This window comes from Zonotrichia leucophrys, chromosome 14 (assembly GCF_028769735.1).
Source record: "Zonotrichia leucophrys gambelii isolate GWCS_2022_RI chromosome 14, RI_Zleu_2.0, whole genome shotgun sequence".
In the NCBI taxonomy this organism is placed as follows: Eukaryota; Metazoa; Chordata; class Aves; order Passeriformes; family Passerellidae; genus Zonotrichia; species Zonotrichia leucophrys.
Genome location: NC_088184.1, coordinates 13,934,881 through 13,958,960, shown reverse-complemented (window position 1 = coordinate 13,958,960; position 24,080 = coordinate 13,934,881). Strand labels below are relative to the sequence as shown.

General features: G+C 54.8%; 1 protein-coding gene across 3 annotated transcripts in view; it reads right to left on the bottom strand.

The window, feature by feature from the left end:
* Window positions 1-20,301, bottom strand: part of RAI1 (retinoic acid induced 1) — a 73,522-nt gene extending 53,221 nt beyond the window's left edge. The window contains exon 1 of one of the 3 annotated variants that reach the window (XM_064726271.1): window positions 20,140-20,301. The gene's annotated coding sequence lies outside the window, so the exon portion shown is untranslated. Of the gene's footprint in view, window positions 1-7,910; window positions 8,022-8,046; window positions 8,145-20,139 lie in introns of those variants that run through there. The other 2 variants (XM_064726273.1, XM_064726274.1) reach the window with 2 other exon arrangements.
* Window positions 20,302-24,080: the final 3,779 nt, after the last annotated feature.

Sequence of the window (24,080 nt, the reverse complement as noted above, 5' to 3'; positions counted from 1 at the left end):
CTGGGTGCCTGCATAGAGCATCCTCAGCCTTTGCTTCCAAAAGCTGCCCAGAGATGCTGGAGTCGAAAGGGAAACCTCTGAGAGATGCAGTCTCGAGGTTTAAAACATCTGTGGGCCTTCAGCCATTAAATGGGATGCTATGCTGCTTTGCTGCTCTCGGGTCTCACGCCAGGTTCATCGCTGTGCCGGCTGGGTACCGTCCAGCAATGCATTAAGTGATGTGACTATTTCTGTTCTCATCACATGTTTGCTCTCCTCCTCTCCAGGGTGTGTGCGGGGGGAAAAAAACACACATTCATTATGGAGTGTCATATTTTGGTAAGGCTCTTCGTTTCTCTGCGTAACACTGGGCTCTTGGCAGATGAGAAGGGGGATTTTGTTTTCCTGATATCCATGCACTCAGGTATTTCTGTTAGAGGAGGCAAAGTCAAAGAAATGCTAATCAAATATCCAGGAGTGCACAGTGCTGACATCCGCACCTCGCTACTATATGGCCTTTCATTAGCATTACCTAAATGTACGACCGTACAAAGAGCAGATTTCCTTAGCAACAGGGCTGCCTTCATATTTCCTCCCCACTACCCCCTGCCCTTAGAAGAAAAATGACTTCAGCTCTTTCTCTGAGCCCTGCTCTGCGCTGCAGCAGTGCTCTACGCCACTGCCAGGCTTTGCTATATGCTGCATCTGGGACGCCTGCCTCTCCACGCTGGGATCCACGAGCCATAAAGCAACCTCTTGACTTAGCTCTTCTGCACAGCCACAATAAAACTCCTCTTTTCCTAACGGAGCATATGCAAAACAGCCCTGTAACAGCAGAGGGGGGATCCTCTCCTCCAGATGACTTACAGCTCCCATGGCTGAGGGAGGATGTCCAGCATGCTCAGCAGAGCCGGCAGCGCTGGCTGGCGACTCCTTTGCTCCCTGCCGCCTGGTTGAAGGGTGACAAGTGCCCTCGTCCCCAAATGGCACTGTAAAGCACCTTTGCCTTGGGCAGGGAGCTGCCAACCCCTCCTCTCCCCGGATCTGGGCCAGGAAGACGGAACACTTCATCCTCCGCGCTCTCCCCCGGTGCCACAGCCTGGTGCGCTGGGCTATTTTAAGAGCTCGTCTGGGAGACTGGCACACGCACCGCGCTGCCGGGAACTCCCTGCTTCTGTTTCAAAAAAGCTGGAGGCTGGGAGCCTGCTGGGACTCACCCCTGTGATTCCCAAGGTCTGACCCTCCTCTCGCCGGGACTGGCGCAACGCTGCTGAGTCAAACGGAATTAGTCCCAATTAGCACCGGTGAAACGGGAGCAGAATCGTGCCCTCCCCGGCATTTCAACCCCCCCAGCCGGGGGCTGGGACCCCTGAGCCTCCCCCTGCAGCCGTGCCCCTGCTCCTCACCTCCCTGCTCTCCAACCCGCTCGTTCTGTGTCGCCATTCCCTGCCTTTTTCACACGGATACTCAATCCCCTTTCCCATTATGATAGGGTCTTTGATTGCACGATCGCATAACTATAATGAGACAAATATTTATTTTGCAGATATGGGTTAATCAGACCGAAGGTATAGAAATATTTCATGCGCTAATCAGAGTACCTTCAGCAATCAGTATAGCAAATAACTCAGGTAAATTAACATAGGAGAGTTCCCTTATCAGGTTTTAGTCTAAGATATATGTGCATTAAGGACTAATTTGCTCTCCCCCCTCAGATTTGGGCTGGAGCCCAAGATGAGGTTGAGACCAAGGTTCCCTCCCATCAGCTTTCACGGGAGCTGTGCAGGCTTTGCTCCTGGCAGGATCAGACGCCGGGATGAATATTCAGCAGCGTAAACGCCTTTGTTTTCTGTGCTCTGCACCTTTAAATTTCCAAGGGCTCTGCTGTTTTCAGCTCAGACAGCCTTTTTGCATTCAGTTCGCTGCAAGCTGACACAGAAGACACGATGGAGCAGGTTGTGTCTCCTGCTCTGAGCCCTTCACGCCGCTCTGGCAGCGTTCAGGGGCCATATTAAGAGCTGCGAGTAATTAGTGAATTCCTCCTGCCCCAGTGCGGCGCAGAGCAGCCGTACCCAGCATCTCATGGCAGGCTGGCAGTGGCCAGCGGGCACACGTGGTGCCAGGAGCATGGGTGGCAGTGGGGACAGAGGGGTCCAGAGGGGCTGAGAACAGGATGAGCCAAGTGAGAGCCCAGGAAGGGCTCCTGGGTTTAACAGGCATTCCCAAGGCACTCACCCAAGCTCCTGCAAATCAGCAGTCCCAGGAGACACCTTATAGAATCATTAAGGTTGGAAAAGGACATCAAGAGTTGCCCAGACTCCTCAGGCTCAGTGTCCCTCACTTCAGTGTCCCCAAACCAGGAGTGGCTGTGCTCCCAAAGCAGCTCCTACAGCTGCATTTTCCCTGCTCTGCTCTGAAAAAGCTCCCGCAGAGGAAACACAGAGGATCTGCCCTTGCCTCTGTCATGTTTTGGGATCCCAGAGAACAAAAAGCACCGGAGGAATGGCAGGCATTATAGTAACGATGGTGACAAATTTAATTAGAGCAGGAAGCTCTGGAGTGGATTTCAAATGGCAACACGGCATTTTGTGTGAAAGCATTGCCTGCTCCCCCCGCTCCCTCCCCGCCTCCACCACGCGGCTCCATCCAAACCCACCCCACCCTGCGGGATGCATCCCTCTAATTTTCCCACATGTTGTCCCCTTCATCCTTTCCCCCCCCCACACTCCTGAACCAACACATTCCCGTGGTCTGGAAAATGCAACCATAGAGCAATTCAATAATACAGCAGCCAGATGTGCAACAGTATATCCAACATGTCATTCAAAGGAGCCCTTCAGTGGAGCCGAGACATGCTATCCCACAATCTTAACTAATACATCCTGAGGCCCTGGAGGAGTTGATGGATGTATACAATTCCCTTTCCTACAGCTGTGGTCCCTTTTAGAGGGGGCATCCAGACTCAACAATAGCCCTGCTGTTGCTTTCAAGACAGAACCTCTTCAGACAAACCGGGCTTAATCCTGACCCCGGTTACGCCCGCCCGGGCTCTGCCGAGGTCGGTGGGGTTTGGGAGCCAAGGGCTGGGAGCAGGATCCACAGAATGCTGGATCTGCCATTTCACCTTGTGCTACAGGCTCTGAGAAACCTTGGTAACTGGTTGGAATATAACCACCTTGGGGAAAAGGCAAGCGGAGAGGAGCAGGTAATAAGATTTCTAACTGGTGCTGGTAGAAAGAAGGAAGTAATATAACAGTTTAATTAATCTATGCCTATTAGCGTTATTAAAGAAAACAGGGAGCTATTGGAGGTTTACCTCGGAGAATATCATCAAACGGGGACCTTCTGCGGGGAATTTTATGTCTCTGTGCCCAATTTATAACCAGCACGGAGGTGTGGTGTTAGTGACAGCCAGTGCTGAAATGTCACAGTGCTTAGAAGTCATTAGCTGGGGACACAGGGAGAGAGAAAGAGAGGATGGAGGAGGGGACAAGGGAGAAATGGGGAAGGAAGGAAAAGGAATTAATTTAATTAAAAATATCTTTAGAGCCTGTCTCTTGATTTGTGTGGTTTTGGGGCTTGGCAGAGCAGCTGAGAACGGTGTGGAAGGAAAATCAAGGTTGCTTGGGCTTTTTGAAGCTGATAAAAAAAAATAAGCACACTTTTCATGTTCAGGAAGATAAATCCCCATTTTCTCAGTCTCAAGACAATCCAGTTATTTACTGACAGTTTTACTGTGAAATAAAAAGGGCTTTAAGCTTCTTTCTACTTGATGTCTCCATAGCCTGAATATTATTAGATCCCAGCCTGGTGCAGCTGGAGTTTTGGTTAATAAATTTAACGTCATTAGACAGAAAAGCCTTCGACTGAATGTTGCAATTCTTTCCCCCCCCCTTTTTTTTTTCTCTTTTTTTTTTTTTTGCCGTTGCAGTCAGACTGTATGTAGGTGGCAAGAATCAAAAGAAAGGAAGTACGCTTGGCAAATAGGGGAGTGCTAAAAAAAGGTTTTGCTCAGGCTGGGGGTTCAGTGCGAGGGTGTTTCGCCCACAGACGAGGCAAGGCTGAGCCCCCCCGCAGGGGATGCACCCTGACGTGGCACCGGTTTCTGCAGCATCCCTCAGGAGAGCAAAACACTCCTGATTTCACAGGGATGGCGTGTCTCAGGCTGCTTGTCCCACTCACAGGGGTGGCACTGAGGGTGGCCACGCCACTGCCACCACAGTGAGGTCTTGAGTAGTACCTGGGATCAGCAAGATCACGAGGCTCAGGGGCTGCCTTGGTGCCACCACCATGCGCTCGAGGTGGATTTTCTGGGAAGGAAAGTCTGCTTTTCCACCCAAAACCTGCCTCGAGGCCCTTGCAAGGCCAAGCGTTGGTGCAGGAAAATGTCTTGGTGGGACAATGGGGGAACAGCCAGCATGGAGTGGGTGAGGGGAGGGCAGATGGCAGTGGAGCTGCTTGTTCTTCCCATGGGAAGCCAGGTGGCTGCAGCCCCTCTGAGCAGGGCTAGCTCACATGGAGGGAGGGTTCCCACCAAAATCCAGCAGGTTCCTGCTCTCCCCCTCAAAGCTGCCTTCATCTCGAGCCTCCTTCTGCCACCCCCTTTCCTCAGCTGCTGTCCCCACCATGGCCGAGCCTTCTGCCACCACAAAATGTGCCCAGTGGGAGGAAGGCACTGAGGAAGGCACCACAGCACTCTAATTCCCACCACACACCTCACCTGCCTCTTCCCCAGCTCCTGCCCTGACGCCTTCCCGTTGAATGCAGGTGGCGGCCATGGCCAGGCCTTCCCTTTTCTGCTGAGCCTGAACCATGGCGGACTTGGGGCATGCTTCAATTGGGGTAGCTGGCGCTGGCCTGCTGGCTAAAAACACATCCCACACACTGGGTTCTAACCCCAAAATCCCACAGGTGTCGTGGACACCAAGAGGAAACTTCTGTGGTGGAAGTGGGAGGCTGAGGGACCCCCCACCCGGCAGCTCCACCATCGGCTTCACTCCAGGAGAAACAGTCTCCAGGTTCTTTTACAAAATAAACAGCGGTGGCTGGAAGGAGAGGAGCAGGACAGGGGTATCGGGGAGATAGCGAGGGGCTGGGCAGGGACGTTGTGGAGCTGGGGTGCTGGGATGGGAAGGAAGTGGTTGTTGTGGGAGTAACGTCAGGAAGGGCCTCGGCTGGGGCCCGGGCAGGCAGGGAGAGGGGAGATCCGAGTTCATGGCACAGCTCCGAGGGAGATGAGCCAAGGGAAGAGTCCAGTGTGGGGACAGGAAGGGATCTGTGTGGGGACAGGGAGGGATCCAGTGTGGGGACAGGGAATGGTCCAGTTTGGGGACAGGGAATGGTCCAGTTTGGGGACAGGGAGAGATCCAATGTGGGGACAGGGAGGGATCCAGTGTGGGGAAGGGTAAGGGTCTAGTGAGATCCTAGTGGGGGGACAGGAGAGGGTCAGGTGTGAGGATGGGGAAGAGCCCATTGTGAGGATGGTGAAGGGTCCAGTAAAGGAACAGGGAATGGTCCAGTGTGGAAATGGGGAAAGATCTGGTGTGGGGACACAGAATGGTCCAGTGTGGGGAAAAGGAAGGGTCCAGTGGGGTAACAGCCAAGAGTCCAGTATGGAGATGAGGAAGGTGTGAGCATCCGATGAGGAAGGTGTAAGCATCCACTTAGGCAGAGGTATGCTGGGTGACACCAATCCTGGGAGAACAACTGACCCCAAAATCCTGCTGGATCTGGTTTACTCCTGTTCCAAAGCCATTTCTAATAAAGGCTGGTTTATTTTTTTTTTTAAATCCCCCCTCTGGCGAATAAAAGCAAAACAAATAACCCCAGGCAGCGAGGCTGGGTGATGAGCAGCAGATGGCTGGTGATAACAGGCACCTCCATACCTGCGCACCCCTTACCCACAGCCTTCCCACCTGGAGCTCCCAAGCTCCCAGCCCCGTGGCTCTCGCCAGCCCAACAATCCCAGCCCAGCTAGGGGATATGGGAGTGCAGACAGCAGCGAGCTGCTTTAGGGAAATCCAGTTTGGAGCCAAGTCAATGCATGCAGAGTCATTAATCTAGGTCCGGTGCCAATAGGGATGGCTTTGCATTAGCCGGGCCCCTTTGTAGTTCAGACAATCAGTTGCATTCAACCAGCGCAAGATAACGCTGCAGAAAGCTGAGACCATCGCAGCTCATTCCTCCTGTAAGGGGCGGGGGGAGAGGATTTACAGGCAAAATAGCATTGCATTAATGGGACTGCTCAGTATTCTGCACAGACGCTGGCGGATAATGTCTTTGCAAACTAACTGCAATAAATTAATTAAATTAATCTACTATGCCGTGCTTGTCCCCACCCAACATCAAATTCAAGGATGATCAGGGCTTGCCTTATCCTCCATAGCCTACGAAAGAATCTGATCTCACTTGCTCTAGAGTTTCTGAGGCACTGAATTGCAAAGTACCACCTGCCTCACTAAACTAATCACCAGCCTGGTGGTTTAGATCACATCAGTTTTACATGTAATTAAGACTGTCCAGGAGGGCATGCAGCTGCTTACATGGTCGTTCCCTCTTATACAGCAACGTGCCTCCTGCTCAGATAGGTGCAATTAAACAAGCCTGTTCACAGTCATTAAGCATTAATGCACCTCATTAGCATAAGAACTGGAAGAAGCTTTGATGCAGGGAACCCCGCAGGAGAAGGAGATAGAGAGAGATGTACATACAGACAGGAAGGCAAAGGGCTGGGCCACCACCTTCTCGTGGCCCCGACCAACCATTGCAGCTCCATTTCTCCAAAGCAATGAGCCATGCCGTGCCCTCCTCCCCAGAAATGGGTCTGGGTTATCTTTCTCTCCCCCTCCCCCTCTTTCTAAATTATGCTGGTGGAAAGGGAAAAAAAAAAAAAAACCCCACCACACCAAACTGTTGGGATATTAACCTAGCGAATCCATTAATAAGCTGAACTCTCTGTTGGCTTTGACACAGCACACTAAAGCTTTAAAGAGACAGGGCCCCAGACACTGGAGATAGGGGCAGAGACAACAGCGCTAACAAAGAGCCACTGTTGCCACGGCCGTGGCCATCTCGGGTAGGTCCAGCTGTCTTTGGTGTTCTGTTTTCCAGACACAAAGAGCAGACTGAACCGTTTTGGTCTGAATGGCTTTCATTTGATGGTAGAGAAAATGAGAGGGAAGAAAGAAGCTAAGTAAAGTGTCCAGGAGAGAAGAAAAAAAAAAAAAAAAAAGACAGGAGAGGGGAAAAAAGAGCATGGTGCGCTGCAGGTCTCCATTGAGAAAGGCTGCATCTCCCCCGAGCACAAAATGGGGCTGTTTCAGGGAGTAAAGTGAAGGTGACATGGGGATTTTGGAGCAGGATGGAAGTGAGGATCCAGGATGCACACTCCAGGAGAGCCGGGATGGATGCTGCCTGTGCCTCACCTGCTTGCCCAACGCTTTGTACAGCAGTGTCAGACCACAGAGTGCAAACAGCTTGCCTAGCTGGGGTTTAATCTCAAGGGAACAACCTGTGTTTGTACAGTTCCTGGCCCCTCTGGGCTCAGAGCCCGTTAGGAGCCTCTAGCCTGGACTAGGAGCATTATCACACAGAGCCTCAGCAGCTTCACTGTCACCATGGCGAGAAATGGGCTCGCACGAGGACGTGAATCAGCTGGAAAAAGTGAATCTCCAAGTGAAATGTCTTCAAGGAACCACCACATGCTACCATGGAGCTGCTCCAAACCCACATCTCAGCCCAAACTGTATCCCAAGGCACGAATAACCCCTCTGCTGCAGCCTCAAGATGCCCACGTCATGCCCTTGCATCTCTACCTTGCATCCCGTAAGCCTGAAAAACAGGCCTGAGACATCCATTCCAGGGTCCCCTATTACAAAGCACAGCTCTGAAAGCCAGAAATGGAAGCTGAGACCGGATAAATCAGTACCTACCCACTGGAGAGCCACACGGGCTCGTCCCTACAATGCGCTCTCTGGCCTCCATCTAGTCCAGCTCGTAAGTGATAAAAGCGTCCACGACTGCAGCTCTCATCTGGGAAGAAGAACAAACAACCCAAGTAGATCTTACCACTGGGAAATGGTTTCTAAGGGTCTCCAGAGATATCCTCTTTCCTACGCTCATTCCATTAGTGCTGTGCATGCTCCATTGTCCCAGTCTCTCCCTCCTTAGTGGTTACATCCTACAAACACAAACAGATTTCAAATCCCCCGTAGCTCTTTGGCCCATGATGATAATAATTTTCCCTCCTTGAGCACCTTTTATCTAGAGATCTGGAAGCATCTCTCTGGCATTAATAGCTATTAGCTTCTCCACCATTGTGCAACACGGGGTGAGCACCGTCACATCTCACAGCTGAGGGGAATTCGGGCACAGCACAATTAGGAATTCACTCCTGCCAAGTGGTGCATCCTCTTGTGCCCAATCAGTGGCACAGGGATGGTGGTGCTCAGTCCCTGGGTGAATCTGGCTAAATCCTAAAAGGTTTGCCAACAGCGTCAGCAAGAGGAAGAGATCCCAGGTTTGTGCCTGAGTCACCAAACCCTCTGTTTTCCCTTCTGTGCCTAGAGAAGTCAACGGGAAGTCTCCCATGGATGGTAATGGGAAATTCAGGCTTTTTGAGTCAGTAAACAGCTTTTTTTTTGAGGGGAGGGGGGAGGTTTGGGCAAAGAGGCTTTTACTGCACAGTCATTTTGATAAACCAAGGAGCCGAGCTTTTACCCAGCAACAGGCTGGGAGAATGACTGATGGAGACCATGACCCCAGTGAACCACAGCCTTGCTCCCCCAGTCCCTTCCCATTTGCCTTTTGTGATTACAATTAGCACTGGGGGCTGGCAGGTGGGGGAAAAATGAAATAAAATAAACTAGAAGCCCCCCCTGCCCCGCTGCCAGCCCCTCATTGTCTGCAGAGGCTGGCTGGGGCTCTGCACACTGCAGTCCTCTGCCCATTGTACTGCTGAGAACATGCGAACAGACGCTCTCGGGCGATGGGTTTTATTGAACGCAACTTCAATGGCAAATGGAGAGAGAAAGGGGGGGGGAGAGGAAAGGAAAAAAAAAAGCCTTGAAAATCCATGCCAAAAAAAAAAGAGGTGGGGAGGGTGTTTTTTAATGCAATCAATGGCTCCTTCCTATAACTCTGCCTGTTGTGAGGAAATTTCTTTCCAGTAGCAGCCAGCAGCAGTCCCAAGGCTGTGACATTGCTGTAACGCTTGGAGCTCAGCTCTCTATCTCTGGCAGCAGCCCCGTCTTTTTGTCATTATTGGCTGTGATTGCAGGGGGTGCACGCCAGCTCGCCGAGTGCTGAGATATTGCTGCCTTCCCCTCCCTCTGGACAACCTGCCCTCAGAGAGGAGTTTGGGGAGGGGATGAGGGTGAAACAGGGAGCTGAATTCCCTCTGCCTCCCCTGAGTACGCTCTGATCCAAGCCCACATGGATAGGTAGAGGTCCCCAAGGCCCTTTTCGGAAAGCTCATTAGGAAAGTAGTGACAGATGCATTAGCTATTAAAAAAAGGCGGGGGGAGAAGCTATCATAGAACTTTAAAAAAAAGCAGCAGCAGCCGCCCGACAGTTTTATTGCTGTCAGATCCTTTTTTTTGTGGGCACGTTGCAAAGCAGGAGAGGTTTGGGTAAATATCTGACGCACGCACGCACTTCCCATGCTCTGGGCTGTCTGTCAATAATCCAGCCAGGGTATTTCTCACACCCTCAGGAGGCATCTGCCAGCTCTGCCCATTGCCACTGCAGCTACTCACCCTTCCTACCCACCCCCAGCACCTCCTGGAGAAGAGGTTTTGGAACAGGCATGTCTGGCTGCATGCAAAGCTGCGGGAAGAACCTGCCAGGTTGCCACAGGGGGTGAAAAAAAATGGGCATCAGCTGCTGCCATCTCTGACTCCGAGCTTCAGCCTGGGGAGGACAGGTCTTGGCATGAGATGTTCCCTCCTGATCTAAGCAGAGGCTGCTGAGATGGAGATTGAGTCCTGCATGCCGGGACCTGCTGTCCCTGCAAGCTCCAGCAATGCTCTCCATGAAAGGACAGAGCAGGGCACGTTGTGCAATGGACACTGAGGCCTCTGTCCGTGTCCCACACCCCACACCACAGCCCAGAGCCTCAGGGAACAGGTGTACACACATCACTGCGAGGAGCTGCTTCCCTGCCCCCAGGATGAGAGACACATCTGGCAGCAGCTGGAAGACAGAAAGCCCCACGTAGGGACCAGGCATGAGGAAGGTGGGAAATGCTGGGTACTGGATGAAGATGTTCTGGATGGAGGTCTGGGCTGGCGAGCTGTGGTGGGCAGAGGGGCAGATGATGGGGGGGATGAGGCAGGAGGATGGCATGGGGTTTGTCTCTCCCCATCCTACGAACCAAAACGGCCACCACTGCTCTTACACCTGTGTGGAGAGCAGAGCCCAGGTAGTAACAGAAGAACAACAGATGTTGCACCTGCATGACGGCTCCCGAACGGCGCCAGACGAGCTGGAATTCACTTCTGAGCCACAACAGCAAAGCTCTTCCCACAGACAGCAGTGGGAAGCAGGGATCAAAACACCACTTCCACAGACACATCCCAGCACTGGGTCCTGCCTCCACACACTGCATTTTCCACAGACCATCCTCACCACTACAAGACAATCAAGCCAAGCATGTCTCCTCCAAGACCTCAGCATCCCTCAAAAAGGGGGCACAGCTATTTCAAAAGGAACTATGGGGGTACCAGAGGCAGCCATCAATCTGTGCCCCCCAACCTCACCTCCTGCCACCTTCCAACCACAGCCAGGAGGCAGAAAAGGCAGAAACCTCGCTGGAGGAAAACAGCAGCACCAGCAACCGTCCCCCTCGGTCGGGTTTTTAAATGGCTCTCAGATCCCTTCAAACAAATCTAAATGCACCGATCCTATTGTGTGCATAAATCTTTGCACCGGGGCCTGCACGCCTCCACACTATTGATAAAGAGAAACGAGTCTTAAATATTTAATGAGCGAATAAACCCGTTAAGAGGATATGATTAACTGCACGCCACGGCTCTGCATTTAAGGTGTCCCTGCTGTACCTTTAGAGGGGTTTTATTTTTAAGGGAAATCGGCAGCAGCAGCTGGTGGAAGGCAGCAGCCGGGCTGCGCGGGTGCTGCACCAACGGGAACGCCGGCACAACGCTCCACTCCAGAGGCATAAATATGCCACGGGAGCCCAGGCTGCTCAGGGGGGGCTCTATTGACTCAGCCTGACGGGCAGGGAGGGCAGAACACAGAGCCAAGGAGGTTGGAGGTTTCAGGTGAGGTGGCAGGAGCCGGGCTGTCGGTCGGAGAAGCCGCGTGAACTCTGCACCTTTCCGTCTCGCCTGGCAGCCGGGGGGCTGCCGGGGGGATCAGGAGACCTTGGAGCTATTTCCAGCCGAACCACGGAGCTGGAGGGTGACCTTGGGCAAGTCACTCACAGTCACCCTCTGCCTGGAGTCGGGCTCTGTGAGAGGCAGCTGGAGTCTTGCCTGCTGAGGGTGCGGATCGAGGCAGTGTGGGGTGCCAGGGTGGTTGAACCTTCCTTTTCCCCACCTCCACTGAGCTGGGAGCAGCCTCAGCACGGGGCTGGAGCACTGAGGGCTGGGGTACAACACACCAGCCAGCCCACAGGATGTTTCTCAGGCACACAGAGAGCAGCTGATGGAAGATTTTATGAAACCGAGTGCTATAAATGTCCCCTTGCTATGTGACTTTTTAAGTTTCTAAATTATTTTGATCATTATTTTTACCAGAGTGAGGTGAATAATATACAACAAACCACCGTGAATCATCACTCCAGTTTTTAGATATGTTAAATTTAGCTGTTTTGGTGCCACCTTTTTGTTTATATTCTCCAAGTGTTTCTTGCCAACAAGTTACCGGCAGGGATTTTTAGCCAGGAAGGAGAAGGGAAAAAAAAAAAAGTGAGACAGACTGTTAATTTCTGTTAATTTTAAGCATCAACAAAAGATATTGGAAGAAAGTAGATTTCAAATTCTTAATTGCAACAGTTTCCCTCCCCAAATCTCAAGTCTAAAAATTAAGCCTGCCCAATCGGGAAGGCAAAACCCATCATGTGATGTGAGATCCCAATTAAAACGACTCTCATTCCTGAGACCAAGTATTCACAAAAGAGCAAAGACCGCGAATTATTTGCAGAAATTATCTGGAGAACAATTTTGAATAATGAATACGATGGGGGAAATCGCAGTCACTTGGAATACTTAATGCAACTACAAAAAAAAAAAGAAATCACCAACAATTTGCGAACAGAGGAGAGGTGAAACGTGTGGAATAGATCATTTAGCACAGCCCTGCCACCACCAGCGACTATTCCAAATGACCAAAGCCCCTGTCTGGCTGTAAATGCTGCAGGAATTAGCGATAGAGACTGATGGACAGATGGAAGTCATGCTTGGAGATACCCCTAATCAAAGAGGCTGTGCCACCACAGCCAACACGCCCGTGCCCTGGTAGAATCAGGGTGAAAGAACTCGGGAAGCAGGATGTTCCAAGCAGCCCCAGGCAGGAGGAAGGGATGCTCGGGGTGAGGCAGCCGAGCAGAGAGCAGCTGCAGAGGAAGAGGAGCCCTGACACATGCTGGCCAAATCCCAAGAGGAACAAGCACAGAGAACACCAAGGACGAGCTTCCGTGTGGTTGTGGCTGGGGGAAGGGGTGGGAGATGCCCTGGGAAAGGAGAGGCTCCAGGTAGGTCTGGATCAAACAGGGGTGGATGCTGCATCACCAAATGCTGGCTCTGCCATGGGAAATATCATCCCGTCAGCCAGGGACTGTGAGGATCCCAGGGTGTCCCCAGGGTCTGAAGTGAGAGCTGGGGCTCCAGCAGGACCCACTCTGCTTCTGCCACCTCCCCTCAAGTGCTGGGCTGAGCCAAACCCTGGCCTCACGCTGAGAGCTGCTCCCATGGCCATGATCAGAGCATGAGGACACGAGAAGCAGGAATCTGCTGAAAACTGAATGGTCTTTCTTGCCCAGGAGCCAAAATCTGCCTCTTTGTTAGATTTACTTTGTCACAGCACAAGCTTTGCATTTCACCTATCAGCAATGGAGGCCAAAATCTCACCATTGCCTGTAGAGCCCAGCTGGGAGCAAGGACCTGAAGGGAGAAGGCAGGGAGAATTTGGGGGGCAGGAGCAGGCAAAGGAGAAAGGGTTTTGGAGGACCTTGGGGGACCAGAGCAGGGCATGGAGGAGATGGGGACCTAGTGGGGTCAGGCAAAGCCTGCAAGCACTTGGGGAGATGCTGGGCCCTTCCCTGCCCCAATAGTGAGGCAAAGCAGCAAAGGTCTGCTAGAGATGGAGCTTTTCCATATCCCAGCCTGGTCAGCTGACATTTATCAGGGTAACAAAAGGATACAGCCTGATCACAAGACAGGCTGACAGTGCATCTTCCCCTTCTGGGGAGGAAAGTCAAGAGCCAAAGTTGTAAAAAGTAGTCCAGTCATCTTTCGTGTCTTCTCTTTCCTGCAGTTTGACGTGTGCAGGGATACTTCCTCTCCTCCCTTGAAATGAAAGACGAAAGAAAAATGCAAAAAATCCTGCATTTTAGGTGCAGGAATTAAAAAAGAAATCAAATTCTTCCAATGTTTCAGGTCAAATATTCCCCAAAGCTTCTGTTCTGGCAATCTAAGAATGTAGAGGCTGGATTTCTTAAATTCCCTTGAATTCAGGCTGTTTCTATGAATCTGTAGCAGTATTTCAACAAGGCTGGCTGAGGATGCTCAGGAAAGCCTGGCTGTTATACGCCTGGACTGCGGCAACCAGAGAACCACTCAGGAACTGAGAGACTCATTATTTGTTATTAACTCACCTGGAATCTCTGATTCCTTACATGTTATTTTGCTACTTGTCTGCAGAGTGAAACAGCTCCTCAAAAAATAGAAAGAGGAGAAAGTGAACCACCCACCAGTGGAGGATCAGCTTTCCAGTGGATTCTAGTAGGTCACCAGCAACTGCATCAAAGGAGTGTCCTGGGGGCTTCAGTGTTTGCTTCTTTGCCCCTTTATTTACTGTTGATTCCCTCTGTGGCAGCACTAGCAGCCCCTGCAGAGACTGCCCTGTTCCAGCCTCTGCTTTTCCAGGTTCAGGCACTGGGTATTTATTGCATTTGGCTGTTTTCAGAGCGTGGGTGTTTGCTTCACATGTCCCCACAGAGAAAAATCCCCTTGGAAAACTGTTCCAGGCAGGAAACTGCTGCTGCTCCTGGTGAGGGAATCACATGGGGAAAATCAGCTTCTTTTTCAAAAAATCCTCCAAGTGAGGAGTTTGTTCCGGAGAGATGGAGAACGGAGATCCCCACGGGCTCTGCTCCTGCCTGTCTGATGGATTCCCCCCAGCACCCATTTGGCTGGAACAGTGGTTGCTGTAATGAATTTTTAGGGATAACAATTTGTTGGGATAATGACTTTAGGTGCACAGGGCACTTCTATGCTCCAGCCCTCCTACAACATCTGCGTGTTACCTTGCTAACATTGCAGACAGAGAAACTGAGGCACAGGGCTGGCTCTGGAGAGGGACCAGGCTCCAGCAGCACCTCCAGCTGCAGCACTCCATGGATGCTGCGATATCAGCATCACCCACAACCTGGCTGAACTCCCCAAGGTCCCCAACCAGAGACCTCCTGTGTCCCCTCTGTCCCCAGAGCTGCTGGCCCTGTCCCTCTATTGAGCATCACTTTCTGTCTCTGGCACCCAGCAAGCTCCTCTCCCAGCAGCTGGGAGCACCCCACGATCTCAGGGTGCCACCTTTGCCTGATCCCCAGGAGGGCACCACAGCAGGGCTGGTGCATCACCACCATGGCTGGGGACAGCAGGAGGACAATGACAATTGCTGCAGGAGCCTGACATTGAACCCAGCCAGTCAGAACAGCGGGTGTTTTGCTGGCAAGGGTAGAGGCTCTGCTCTGACACCGTCAGCGAGGGGACAGGAGAGGGAGGGGAAAGGAAAAAAGCCGAAGCAGCAGCCAGACAGCTGCCTCTTCCTCCTCCTCCTTTTGTGCAGAAATGTGGTTTTGTTTGTCAGTCAAACGGATTGTTTTCTCCTTCTTTGCAGGCCAATTGTTTCTGCTCCTGCAAGATAAGGGATTGAAAAGGGCTATATTTTTATGGCACTGAATCTAGGCCCTCCGAATTGCAGGGGAGACATCAAGTGGGAGAGGGATGCCGGTTCAAACCAACCCTCCTCTCCCCAGCTCCACTCTCCAATCCCATTTCCACCCCCATTTTCCTTTTTTCTCCTCCCTTCTCCTGCCTGGAGCTGCCTCTCAGCCCTCTCACTATTTAATCTCCGTCTCTCCAGTGGACTCAGGAGGTTTACACAGCTTCATCCTCTTTGCACCATCTGCTGAAAAGAATCTGCCTTTCCCCTGCTGCTCTGTCCAGCGGCTCCTCCTGCCACCTCCCCCCAAAACTGGGGAAAGCAGAGCCAGTGCCACTGCATGTGACGTAGAGAAGAACAAAACCCAGGAGAAAGGAGAGAGGTTTCCTTTTCTGTGAAGGATTTGCCCAGAAAGCACCTTGGAGAGCCAGACCCCAGAGTGCAGCAAGAGCAGGATGCAGACATTAGGGAAGAAAATGATCAATAAGAGCAAGCCCAGGGTAAGACAGCAGGATCCTCTCCAGGCTCCTACAGTGGGTTCAAGGATCCTGTGTCCAGTCTTCCTCTTGTTTCTTGCTGAACTCCCCCAAATCCAGACTCCAGATGGGATGCCGTGACTCACAGTGATGGGAACGCTGGGGCGATGGCCCCGCAATGACCGCCAGCATCCCCAAGCCAAAGGACAGGGAGAAGGTCCTTGCTCCAGGGACAGCCAGGGCTGGAGGCATCCTCACCCTCACTGCATCCCAAGCGGGAGTCCTTTGCTCCCAGGCGCTGATCACATCGCACACCGAGGACCAGAGGGAGGATTTGCCTCTCCTCCTTGGGGGATGAGAGCCTGGAAGGGGGCAGCGTGGTTCATATCCAACTCATAAGCTTCTCAGAGCTCAGGCTTGAGGACTGAGATTCACTCAATTAATTTTGCTTTGGCAAAAAGTCCATTTTTATTGCTATTTCATGCCTTCAGTATAGATTTTCCCTGCTCGTCTCAAAGGGATAATAAAACCCGACTCGTTCTTTTTATAAAAGTCTCACACTCCCTCTCTCACCAGGCTCTGTGTTCCCCAGCTAGAGATGTAAATTTAAAGGGGAAATGCTGTCATTTAAAACAAAACAAAACCAAAAAAAGCAACTCAGAAAGCCCAGCTTTGAGCATATTCCAGCTCTCGAAACTAGGCCGTGCAACCAAAGCAAAAACCAAGCTGCCACCTTCCCGCGGTGAAGCGGCATTCCCGCAGCGATCCCAGCCTCCCACAGGGGAATCAGGGGTGACTGCCAGCCCCAGGAAGCCACTCTCCATCCTGCAGAGTGGCCTCTGCTTGCTGGGGTGGGTAGTTTTTGCCAGCTGGGTGCTGGTGGGCACAGGTGGTGAGCGCTGCTCAGAGCGAGCTCCTTGTGCTTGGATGTGAGGCTGGAACCCCAGCACCTGCACCTGCCTCCCACCTCCTCCTCCTCCTCCTCCACACCAGGTGAAAGCCTCTCTGCTGCCTGCCTCAAGCAGCTGGGCCAGTCCTCCTGCGGGAAATCCCAAGTCCACGCAATTCCGAGCAGGTGGATTTGGAGTGTGTTTTCAGGCAGGCAATGGGACAGGATGGTGGCAGGACAATGCACGGACCTGCCTGCTCCACCCCAGCTGGGATGCATCCTGCCTGCTCTTCGGAAGGGCTGGAGCTGTGGAGGATCCCTCTGAGAGGTGAAGGAGGGAAAGGGAAACTGCCTTTCCTCTGAGAGGTGAAGAGGGCAAAGGGAAACTGCCTTTCCTCTGCCTTGTGCCCTGCTGCCATGACCTTCTGGGGGGGATAGGATGCGAGCAGGGGAAGCCAAGGGGAAGTCTTGTCATCAGTGGGTGGCAGCAACTGCCTGGGGACAGGGCGGGGTCCCCAGCACCACCAGGACTTAAGGGCAGGTTAAGATCGAGGAGCACGCCTGGCACAGCTGATGCAGCCAGGACAGACTCAAGCTGGTGCCTCCTGCCTTGGCTGCGTGTCTGATTTGGTGACGTGCATAAATCCACCATCACTGGGACTCTCCCAGCTCAGCAGGAACCAGGAGCAAATCCAAACCAGAGCAGATCCAAAACAAAGCAAATCCAAAGCAGAGCAAAGGCAAGAGAAAACACACAGGTGCCTGCACTGTGCCACCCCAGCTCAGGACCAAGAGGTGACAGCAAACCCTTCATATCCAAATGTTTCTCCTTCTCCCCATCCTGTACCCTTTTCCTGCACCTCCCTGCCAGGCTGCCTGCATGCCCTGGCTGCCAGGAACTCGGGGCCCTGCCTGCATCTGGCAGGGCAGGCAGTGCCCAGGGCGAGAGGAAACACAGCTCTGGCAGGTGTGCCTCCAGCAGATGAAAGTTGTAGGGCAGCTAACAAGGACACGCAGGAAAGGAAAGACAAGGAAACCCCAGGTGATAACACACTCCCTGGCCAACTGATGGTGCAGCACCTCCAGGCTCACCTCTGGTGCCCCCAGTGAGGCGGTGGCACAGCTCCATCAGTTAAACCAAAGTTGTGCCATTTCCTCTGGTGGTAAAACAAATGGTCTTTCCCCACTGTGAGGTGCCTGAGGGATGCTACAGAAAATTCTGCACCTCCCCCGTTTCGGGGGAGAATCAGTTGGAGTCCCTAGATTTTCCTGCAGAGCCCTCACAGGACTCAACCCTCCAGGCTGGAAAATCCGTAGCGTGCTCTGACAACCTCTGCAGCTCAGGCAGAGGCGAGAGATGATTAAGACTGGCTGAAATCTCCCAGGACTCTGACATCTGAGAGGCCCCATGCAAGGCAGAGAACCACCCCAGGCTGCTCCTCGCAACCTGCAACTCCCCTCACCTTAGCAGGGAGCTGAAGGGAGAGCAGGGACCCAGCGGGGCCAGGAACCAGGTCAGCGCTGCTGGTTTCCAGGCAGCAAAGGTTTGGAAGAGCAGAGGATCATTTAGCAGAGCGACAGTGAAGGTTCAGAGCAGAGCCTTCAAATTACACGCTACAGAGCACTTTTCCTGCCTAAAAGGTCTCTGAAATGACTGTGGCGGCTCTGAAACGAAGCACTCTGTATGCAATTGTTCCCTGGGGCTTGCAGCGGAGACAGAGCCGGGAGAGGAGAGGTGGGTCTGCGGTCCCTGGCACGGGCAGCTCCTCATCAGATGAGGATACACACTTCTTCTGGGCTCCACAGCACAGCACTGCTGCTTCCCTAAATCTCCCTGGTGGTTTCTACCAGTCGTGGTATTTTTTGGTTTTTTGTTTTTTTTTTTTTATTTCTCACTTCCTGCCTTGAACTTCACACAGCTCCTGGCCTGGGCTGCAGAGCTGCTGCTCGGGGTGTGGGTGCCCAGACCCACAATGAGCCCCTTGCCACCATCACTCTCACCACGCCTCAAGGCACACCTCAATCCCACGGGGAGGGAAGGGCACTCAGGGGGAACACGTCCTTTTCTCCATCTCACTTGGCTTCCTCCCATCTTTCTCCACTCCATCTCCCAGCAGCTCAAGGTCCATTTTCATCAGGCACTGACAGTCACCAGGAGAAGCAGTCTCAGCACCGGCGGGCACCACGCGCAGCCAACCCGTGCCCCCCACCCTCTGTCACCAGCACACAGGTGACAGCAGCCACATCCGCACAGCCACCACGGCGCTGCTCACCCACCTGGGGCACACACGCTGCCACCGTGGCAAAGGCAGCTGTGGGGTGGGAGCGCTCCACAAAGTCCCAGCACACACAGCAGGGAACCACTTCTGCACCATCAAGGAGGCTCTGGCGATGCCCAGGAGCTGGGGCAGCTGGAGCTGAGCTGGGAGAGCTCCTGGAAGGTGCTGGCACCACCAGCGATGCCCTCCTCAGCTGGCACAGGGCCCGAGGAGCACTCTCCCATGCAAAACCCCAACTGTGGGGTTTGTTCCTCCACACCATCACTTTGGGAGGTCACCTGAGGGCAGCCAGCACGGGCACCGCTGGCAGCCAAGGGGAAAGCGGGCAGGGCCAGTGGCCACAAGAGCTTTCAGCAAGCCAAAATCTGCTCACATCTAAGGGATGGCACCGCTCCCCATCAACGGCAGTGGGGAACAAACAAGCACCCCAACAGCATCCCACTCTGACGTCAGTGAGAACCTCCGGCAGGTCTGCAACGTCAGCCACGACACTTCCAGCGGCCGGAGAGCCCCCGGGATGCCACCCCTGGGGCAGCTCAGCCCCTCCTCTGGGACCCCTGGGGCAGCTCAGCCCCTCCACTGGGACCCCAGCGCCACGCTCAAGGTGCTGCTCCAGCTGCATTTCCAGGGAGAGCGGGAATGGGGACACACACACACACACACACACACACACACAGAGGAATTTAAATGGAATTTCACAGCTGCAGCGAAAGGGCACAGGAGGGGCTCAGGGCTATCTATCTATCCAAGATGCACCCACCATGTCCCCGCTCGGCATTTCGGCACCGCCGGCCGGGACACCGCGGCCACCCGCACCCGCGGCACCGGGGGGGCCGGGGAGCCCCTCCGTGACGTCACCGAGCCAGGCACAGACTCGCGTTTTGGGGGGGATCGAGGCGGGTTTGGGGCGAGCTTTGGGGGTGCCGGAACGGGCTGGGGCTGGAAATACGAGTGCGGTGCGGTGGGAGCGCGGGCGGAAGGGAAGGGAAGGGAAGGGAAGGGAAGGGAAGGGAAGGGAAGGGAAGGGAAGGGAAGGGAAGGGAAGGGAAGGGAAGGGAAGGGAAGGGAAGGGAAGGGAAGGGAAGGGAAGGGAAGGGAAGGGAAGGGAAGGGGATGTGGCGGCGGGCTGGCGGTGCCACCGCCGCTCCAGCGGCAGCAGGAGAGCAGCGGGCCCGGCGGGAGCCGCGGTTGCAGCCGCAGCTGCGACGCGAAGCCCCGGGGGGGTAACGGAGCTGCGGGCAGGGCCCCCCCCGCCTCCGGCAGCGCCCCGCTCGCCCGGCCCCTCCGCTCCCCTCGCTCCCCCGCCGGCCCCTATCACCCGCCGCCCTTCCCGGGCCCTCCCCGGGCTCGGCGGCCCGCCCGGTTCCCCCGGAGCCGCGTCCGGAGCCCTCCTTACCTGGCGGGCCGAGCCCCGCTGCCTCTCAGCGGCGGCGCTGGGAGGGGGCGGCCCCGGCGGCCATGCCCGGGCGGCCGCGCCGCTCTCCCGCGCCGTGCGAGCCGCCTCGGCGGTGTCAGCGGGCGGGAGCCCCGCGCGGCGCCGGGAGCGAGGGGAGGGACGGCGGGGGCATGACCGAGCGCCGTCGGAAGTGCACGCGCGCCCGCCGCCTGCCCGCGACCGCGGCGACACCTGCCGGCAGCGCCGCCGGTGGCACCGGGAACGGCGGCGGGGCGGCGGCGGCGGCGGGCGCTGCGCACACAGCGGGCAGCGGGGCGGGCGCTGGGCACGGCATAACGGGAACGGGGGCACGGCACACGGGCATAGGGAGCAATGGGGCGGGCGCTGGGCACGGCACCGGGCACCTTGGCAGGGCACTCGGGGCACCGGAACACGGCACACGGGGCACCGGGGCACGGCACTCGGTGCACCGGGGGCAGCGGGGCGGGCGCTGGGCGCGGCATAACGGGAACCGGGGCACGGCACACGGGCATAGGGAGCAATGGGGCGGGCGCTGGGCACAGCACACCGGGAACCGGGGCATGGCACAACAAGCACCGGGCACAGGGGCAGGCACTGGGCATGGCACGCTGGGAGCCGGGGCACGGCACACCGAGCACCGGGCAGCCAGCAGCAAGAACCGCATGGCAGCTCCTGAGCTGGGCACCGGGGAGGGGCAGTGGAGGGTGGAAGTGGTGTTGGGTACCGGGCATCCAACAGGCACCGGGCATCGGGGACATTCACGAGACTGGCACCGGTGCTGGGTGCAGGGAAGCCCCCGGGTAGCACCTGCCAGGTACAGGTGACACCGGTGCTGGTGCAGGGCATCCTGCTGGGCAGCATCCAGCGGGTGCTGGCACTGGGCAGGATGAGGTCCCTGCAGACACACACCAGACCCTGGGTCTGGGTTTGGAGCTGGAGCTGTCTCTGGGCTTGAATCCACAATTGGATCAGGACTGCACCACATGTGGGTCTGCACTTGGGTCTGTGTCTGGATTTAGATCAGGATTTGGAACTGGATTCTGATCCACATCTGGATTTGCATTTGGAGCTGAATTTGGATCCACATCTGGATCAGAGTCTGGGACGTGCATCTTCCACAAAGGATGGATGTAACCTTTCCACCCCGTGCTCCCCAAGCATTCCAGATCACCATCACCCCACGAGGTGTTCATCACTGCCCACTTTCCCTGCTCTGGGCACCTTCAGGGGTCTGCAGCAGTGTGACAGGAGCCTTGAGCAGGGAGCAGAGGGGAGGGACGAAATGGCAGCAGTCCCGCTGGCCTTGGCTGTGCTCAGCAGTGTGGCTGGGGCTGAACGTGCTCCAAGGAGGAGCCGAGGTCAGGGAGGGGGATGAGTGCAGGAAACATATTAAGTGAGGAAAATTGGCTGCAGCCAGCAGAGCTGCCTGATGTTTGCCTGGGATTTTCCTCTCCATCAGGTATCCGGTGTAAGCCCTCGCTGCAGGGTGGTGGCAGCTGGTTATTCATGATTGTCTTGGATGTGCCACCGGCCACCAACACCTGCTGTGCACCAAAAGGGGTGGCACCCAGGACCCCTCCGTGCCTGTGTCCCCAGTGCTGACACCCAGCTTTGGCCAAGGCGACGTGTGCAGATATTTTAAGAGGAAGACTCTGTGCTCTCACAGTTTGACTGCTAATTTATAATCCTGTTTTCCTATTAAAATAAAAGCCTCTCTCTTATTCCCGAACGTGAGAGCCAAAGCGGAGCTCTGAGGAAGTGCCCTGTTTGCAGAACACACTGAAACACACAAAGGAAACGAGGCAAAACCAGCGTTTTGCACGTTTTTTGAGCCTCGTTTTAGCCGGGACTTGGAACAGCAGAAGGGAAATCTTTTCCAGCAGGATGTGCACAGCGGGGGTGTGCGTGGAGCTGCTGGTGTCCCTTTGGAGCGGGGCCACCTGCCTGCCGAGGGACAGCCCCCGCTGCGGTGCTGCGTGTCCCCGAGGGGCGGCAGGTCCCCTGGGGATGCCGGGGGTGAGGGATGGAGCAGCGCGGTCCCCGCGGGGCCGGCCGGGCGGGGATGGCAGCCGGCGGCAGGAAATACCTGCTGCTCCGCCGCTTCCCGGCCGAGGCGAACAAGAGCCGGAGTGTTCGGAGGGCGGCTGCGGCCGCGTGTGGCAGGAGGGGCCTCCGAGGGACACTCAGGCCATTGTTCCTCGAGGATGTGCGGCGGAAATTTGGATGGACCCGTTGCGTGCCGCGCTCCCGGCATTGCCGGGACTGAGTGGGTTCAGGGTGGGAATTCATTAAACGCTGTGTCTGGTGGAGGGGTCACTGATATTGGTGGTGCTGGGGCAGCCCCAGTGGAAGGACCCCCTTGAGGGAGGCGCAGATGCACTGAGGAGGCACTGGCGCAGGTGCCCAGAGGAGCTGTGGATGCCACATCCCTGGAAATGTTCAAAGCCGGGTTGGATGAGGCTGGGAGCAAGCTGGGACAGTGGAAGGTAACCCTGCTCCCTGCAGCTGGCGCACGGCACATGCCCAGGGACTCTCAGCCTTTCCTGAGCTCCTGCTGGTGTTTGTTGTGGCCCTGCAGTAGCTCTGCTGCCTGCCTGCCCCACCCGCGCCCCACCAGCCTTGCAGCAACCTGGAAAGGCATTTAATACAGGCTGGGTTTGATCTGCACTTTGACATTCCTTCAAGTGTTCCCTGGTGTTTTCCTGTCGCTTGCACAGCGCCTTTTCCCACCAACGCTCCCTCGCTGCTGCAGAAAGGAAGAAAAAGGCTTGCAGAGTGTGCCCAGCCTTGCAAATCCCTAATTACCCACCGCACATCCTGGCTTCCCTTGGAGCAGCGCTGCTGTCAGCAGGGATGGGGTGCGGATGATGCTGCTCCTTGCAGAGAGAGCAGAGGGGTTTGCCTGGCTGCTCCCACCTGGCTCTGCTCTCCTTCCCCATCTCTGCACCAGCTTCCAGATCTGAAGCAGATTTTAAGGGGAGAGGCTGGGAAAAGGGGGAGAGAAGAGAATGTGCTGCTCTCCTCCCGTGCTTCACCCTTTCTCAGGAACTGGCCAGATTGTTTCCATTAGGAAAAGCTGAGGATCCAAGTATTTGTCAATGACCAGGAGAAGATTTGCTGATGGAAGCTGCCGTTCCCTCCAATAATGTTGAGCGAGGTGCTTGGCGTGGACCCATCCTTTTATGGTAAAATTAGGGCTAAACACTGTGGGGATTTGCATTTGAAGTTGATTGATACGTGGCATTAGTGCACGCGTAGATAATTTCGTGTTTTGAGATCGCTGAGCAAGGAATAATTTTTATTTTGGGTCAAAGATAAGGGCATTGCGTTGAGATGAAATATGAAGGGGTGCTGATCTGTGTCACGGACACTGCGTTTCTCTTGGCTGGGGAAGGGGATGGCAGCCCTGCATTACCCATTCCTGCCCTTGCTTTTAATGCTTTGGGTCTGCGCCCGATGCAAGGAGCGATCCCCTGCTGTCACTTAATGCCAGGACACGGTTCCAACTTTATGAGCTTTGGAGTTTCCCCTTATTAAAAAAAAAAAAAAAGCAAACAAAAAACGAGAAGAAACCTCTGCTTTATTTTATTTGCTTATTTTAGCAGCTGAAGGCTGTGCCACTGAGAAACATTAATTAAATAGAGCAGTGTGGCTTGATCATTACGGGAAAGGTGTGGGGAGAGCGTTGCCAAGCTGGCAGTGCCTTCCAAACCCCCCTCTGGCAACCTGGGCTGATGCTGTCAGCAGCACCTCGGCCCTCCCAGCTGCTCAGTAGCAGTCCCTGCCCTTGCCCTTGCTCTTGCAGCACGTCCCAGGCCAGGTGGCACGGCTGGTGTCACACCAGGATGTGCAGCTGTTCCCCTGGCAGCAAGGGCAAGGGCTCAGCACCACTGGGGACTCAGGAGTGGAGGAAGGGGCTT